The sequence below is a fragment of the Podarcis liolepis genome, assembly GCF_965112155.1.
Source record: "Podarcis liolepis genome assembly, chromosome: 5".
In the NCBI taxonomy this organism is placed as follows: domain Eukaryota; kingdom Metazoa; phylum Chordata; class Lepidosauria; order Squamata; family Lacertidae; genus Podarcis; species Podarcis liolepis.
This window is the reverse complement of record NC_139556.1, coordinates 73402636-73408635: the sequence shown is the minus strand read 5'-3', so window position 1 is coordinate 73408635 and position 6000 is coordinate 73402636.

The window sequence follows — 6000 nt, the reverse complement described above, 5'->3', positions numbered from 1 at the left end:
AACACCAGGGATAAAGGGGGGGCAGACGAGGGAATTGGAGAGAGGGCTCCAGGACTCTTCACTGGACATCAGTGAGGAGAGCCCAGGTCCTCCGCTACCCATGCCTTCCCTGTGCAGAAGACTCCCGCGCAGTGAGAGGAGGAGGAGACTGGGTGTCAAACAACTTTTATGTTGGAAGAGGTTCAAGAAACGCCCACTGACAGATTCTGCCAGTGACTGAGGCAGCCACGATGAGAAGGGGCTGTGCAGTCAGAAAGGTTTAACAAGGCAAATTAACCGAGAAAGGCACCAGCTTACGCACGAGTAACTCATACCTATTACACTCAGGTTACGAACAGGCTTGTTAACAAACTTTTTGGATTACGAACACTTCGAACCTGGAAATAAGTGTTCCGGGTTGCGTATTTTTTTGCTATACGAATGTACTCCGTTCGTGGGTGCACTTCCGTTTTGTTGGCATGGCCTTCTGTTACTCAGCGCCGGCCATGGCAGCGTCACCCAGAAGCAGAGAAGGGGAATGTTGATGCTGCAGCGATGGCAGTGGCAGAGGAACTGCCACCGCCTTGACCTTGATCTCAACCACCATGTTTCCCCGTCCTGGGAATCCATAGGAGCCAACTCCTAGGAGCCAAGGTGGCTTTGCTCACCCAGTAAAATATTTGAGGGGGCCAGCCCATCCCCCACCCAATTAATGGGCATTGCCATTCAAATAGTCATGTGATTGATTATGTGGTGCAGGGCTTATCTGCCGCCCCCACCATATTTTATTCAAGTTGGCACCCTTGTGGGAATGCCCTGCAGATGACCGCAGTGCCTGGAGACAGACAGTCAGGTTATGCATCCACAGCAGTGACCAGAGGGGAAATGACCGCTAGCAGGAGTGCGGAGAGAAGAAACACCATTGTGCACCTGTAGCAGCATAACCAGACACCTTCATGTGCCCCAGCTGCAATGAAGCATTTCTGTCCTGTATCAGTGTCTACATCCGCAGCAAACACCACAACTCTCCAGAGGTTTTACTTGACCCCCAAAGACGCACTCCTTCATTGTCTCCCAAGACAGATGGATGCCAAGATTTAACAACAACAACACTTAAGCTAACTGTAGAGCATAGCAAAGAAATGTTTTGAGACTCTCCTTGGCATGTTTGAGTGATCGCCTAAGTGCCTGAGGAGAAATTGGATGAAAAATACAATTGTTACAGTAGTTTTTAAAGGATAGGTAGAAGAGTTATTTTCCTGCTGGATGCTTTCAACAAGTTATTTCACTTTTATCTTTTATTGACAGAATAAATAGATTTAAGTCATCTGTAGTTATTTTGGAAAATATCCAAAGTGGAACACCCAAGTGTGCTTTCATTTGCTTTTTGAAAATCCATTGTTACCTATAATGTTTTTCAGTTCCTGTGCTACTCAGCCCTGACTGAGAATGGAGAAATTATTCCTGTTTAATGATGAGTAGGGAGGAAGGAAATTTTCATTTGGTATGCATTTTTACGTGAAATGAGCCAGTTCACACCCCCTGGACTAATACACAAATTGGATCATATCTGTCATTCTAAATTTGGCACTTCCCTGAATTTTGCAATACATTTTTTAGCTCATTAAAAATCCAAAATGAATATTTTTAGGAGAAAACATGTTTAGAAATGTGTATATTGGGATGTAATGCCTATTTTCTCTGGACTTAAAAAAAGCTCAGATTAATGCAAAATTGGAGTAGAATGGATTTACGAATGTAAGATTTAAATTTCTAATTCTAGTGATGGACACCCGGATTTGGGCATTGGCAACAAAGATTACAAATCCAGCATTATAAACTCTGACAAAATGCCTCTTTTGTGATCATTTGAAACATTACTGGATTTTTAAAAAATGCATACACGTCATTGAAATGCATCCTGGGAACTTGGTATGAGTAGTATGACATTCCTTGCCCCATCACGTTTTGCAATGTCATGAGTCACGTTTTCATTTGAGTGCCAGGAAAAGACAAAGTTGCTTGCTCAGGCATTTGCAGAATAGTAGCATTTTTATGTGGAAGTAAGCTGCCCATTCTGCGGTTTTTACGGTTGTAATTTATACTGTATTTTAAAAATATTTTGGGCTTGATCTAGTGTCCTGCATGTTTTGGGAATTGTAATTTATATTGCACCCTGTGCTGAGATCTTATGGTGAGGTGCAGCTTAGAAATGCATGAAATGAATACAGTGGTACCTCGGGTTAAGAACTTAATTCATTCTGGAGGTCCGTTCTTAACCTGAAACTGTTCTTCACCTGAAGCACCACTTTAGCTAATGGGGCCTCCTGCTGCTGCTGCACTGCACTGCCGAACGACTTCTGTTCTCATCCTGAAGCAAAGTTCTTAACCTGAGGTACTATTTCTGGGTTAGCGGAGTCTGTAACCTGAAGCATCTGTAACCTGAAGCGTATGTAACCCGAGGTACCACTGTACAGTGGTACCTTGCGTTAAGAACTTAGTTCGTTCTGGAGATCCGTTCTTAACCTGAAACTGTTCTTTATCTGAGGTACCACATTAGCTAATGGGGCCTCCCGCTGCTGCCACCGCACGATTTCTGTTCTCATCCTGAAGCAAAGTTCTTAACCCGAGGTACCATTTCTGGGTTAGCAGAATCTGTAACCTGAAGCATCTGTAACCTGAAGCATCTGTAACCCGAGGTACCACTGTACATATATACATACCATTGTAGTCCCTTGCAACGCAGCCTTCAGGCACATTTCCCCTTGGTTTTCTTCCTTTGCAGACTGGAAGCAGCACTGAAAAAACTCCACGGCTGTTGTTACCTCCCATAAACCCAGAGGCATTTCCATCAGTTTGTTCCTTCAAAATGGCTCTGACATTGCAGGCGATTGTTGTGCACCTCAACCACTAACTGCTATTACAGGGAGATCATTGGCCATTATGGAACATTAGCCAGTATTTCTTCCTCAAAACAGAATTGCTTGAAACTGATTATAAACCCACAATAATAATAGGGTGTTGCTAGGCACCCCAATGCTCAAGCTGTGCATAGAGATTTGGCTTCACACCAGAAGGGAGATTTTGCCTGTTGGCAATTGTCTGACACATCCTTCCCCAACATGGTTGTTTCCAGCTGTTTTGGATGGCAACTGCCAACAGTGCTAGCCACTCCAGGTTGGGGGAAGACTGGGTGAACTTCCTCTCCACTGTTTCCTCTAATTTCAGCTATATTTACCAACATTATTGTTCTGATATCCACAGTGGCGTAGCGTGGGGGATGCAGGGGGAGCCGGCCGCACCAGGCGCAACATCTGGGGGTTAGGGTTAGGGGGCGCAAATCCAAGGGTTAGGGGGCACAAATTACTTGCCTTGCCCCGGGTGCTGACAACCCACGCTACGCCACTGGATATCCAGAATCTTTCTCACCTACAAAGTTAAACAAGCACCACTTTGTTCATGTGCAACAGAAGAACATAAATGGACTACATGGTGCATTTACCACGAAACTGGTATCAATTGTCTTTGATCGAGATGGCCTTTTAGGGAAATTTTGAAATCACAAAGCTTTGTATGAAAGTCAAGGCAAGGAGGCAGTTTGGGGAACTGAATGGGGATCAGGAAGAAACAAACAAATGCCTGATTCATTGGTTATCCAGTTGAATGCTGGCAGTTGACAAGGAATTATTCAGATTGAAACAATGCAAAATAAATAAGTCATTGAACGCTAAGGTGTTTTTAAATGAAGGTCTGTAGCTCAGGAGCAGAACAGCTGCATTGTTTGCAAAAGGTTCCTGGTTTAATCCCCAGCATCTCCAGGTAGAATTAGGAAACATTTCCTTTCTGAAGCCTTGGGGAGCACTGCCAGTCAGATATTACTGAGCTAGATGGGAATGGGGAGGGGCTGTTAAATGTTGTCCCACTGCCTTCTCGCACATTAACTATTAGTAGAAGAAGAAAAGAAGAGTTTGGATTTGATATCCCGCCTTTCACTCCCTTTAAGGAGTCTCAAAGCGGCTAACATTCTCCTTTCTCTTCCTCCCCCACAACAAACACTCTGTGAGGTGAGTGGGGCTGAGAGACTTCAAAGAAGTGTGACTGGCCCAAGGTCACCCAGCAGCTGCAGGTGGAGGTAAAATCCCCAAATGGGGCTGCAGTGGCTGTTCTTTCAAAAGTCTTGAGAATGCTAGTACAGTGGTACCTCGGTTTACATACGCTTCAGGTTACAGACTCTGCTAACCCAGAAATAGTACCTCAGGTTAAGAACTTTGCTTCAGGATGAGAACAGAAATCATGCTCTGGCGGCGCAGCAGCAGGAGGAGGCCCCATTAGCTAAAGTGGTGCTTCAGGTTAAGAACAGTTTCAGGTTAAGAACGGACCTCCGGAACAAATTAAGTACTTAACCCGAGGTACCACTGTATATAGGAAGATGATCAAACTTAGACAGGGACTATGGGCTACTAAAACCTTTTTAATGTACCATAATCAGAGAAAAATCACAGGTAGATGGCAGGAAGTGGGGCTAGTATTATTTTTATTAATATTATTAATATTATTACAGGCGACTTTCAATTTACCCAAGGTTTACGTTCCAGGGATAGTGCATTAAGCCAAAATGGCGCATTGTCTCAACACACTAGGTGCAATAGTGGGTGAGATTGTCAAAGTTCTCCCCCATATGCCCACCACCTTCTTAATATATATATTTTTAATGGCCAAGTGCGTAAAGCTGAATGTGCACAAGTTAAATGTGTGTAAGTTGTGAATATTATGTATTATGTATTATGTATTATGCCAGAGTCACTTGTTACAGAGAGATCTCCAAGCAATGTACAACATATTTAAAAATGGAAACATAAGTGCATTATTATATCAACACATTCATACAAAACACATGGAATTCATAAAAAGATACAACACACACACACCCCAGCTGCAGGAAGTTTTGTCAGCATACTAACAGCAAAAACATCTAGTCCATCTGTCAGAGCTGCTTGAAGATCCTAGCTCACAGAGGATCACGCTAGCCAGCGATCATTAAGTAAAAGTCTTTATTGAATTACAGTTTCCATTCTCACGCTGCTGCGCGCAACTCTACGTCTAGTAGCTAGATTGGCGAAGCTCCGTCTGAGTCTCCGCCCCGTGTGCACCAACTTAATATCCTAGCCTTGCTCCACCTTTTCCGCCTGACTGTCCTCCTCTGGGTCCCTCTACCCCCCGGGGCTTCTTCCTTCCGGGATTCTTCTGACGCTGACCCGGACCCTCCTGCCTCCTTGCGCCGGGCTTTAGGACCTGGCTCCCTTTCGGGGCTGCTTACTGCGCCGCCTTCCTCTGCATTTGAACTTGGCGCGCGCGCCCAACCTTCCACTTTCCTCTTAACCGTTTCTTCGCTCCCCGATGGAGGTGTGGCCACTCCTGACTCATGCCCTCCCTCCTGTGGTGAGCTGCCAGCGCTTCCCCCCTGGCTCCCTTCCTCTTCCCTGCTTCCTGGCGGTGACGCTGGTCCCGATTTCCAGCTGCTCCCCCCTGAGTCCCCTCTGGCTCTATCTTCCTGGGGTGCCCCCCTAGACTCCCCCCTTGCCCTGGCCACTGGTGCTCCTTTCTGTGAATCCTCTGATTCACTGGAAAGACTAGGAGATCTCGGGTCGTCGTCATCACTCATCTTTTCTTCTGCCTCCTCCCCTTCGCTCTCTGTTTCCTCCCTTGCCCGTGCCTCTGCTCCTAAACCCCTGACACCATCAAATGCCTGGGGTGAAAGGTAAGTGTTTACCTGGCCCCAAGAAGATCTCAGTGAAGGCGCCAGGTGGACCTCACTGGGGAGGAGTGTTCTAGGCCACAGCTACCTTTGAGACATTTTAAGTGAAAGAAGCATTATGCAATATAAACTGGACAAGTAACTCTGTTCATTAGCTGTGTATTTTGAACAAAAGCTGACTCTTGGGTCATGTAAAATTCAGCAAGTTCATGCAAGTCATTTCTTCTTCCCCAAATGAGAACAGACCTTATAGGAGGAAAATGGAA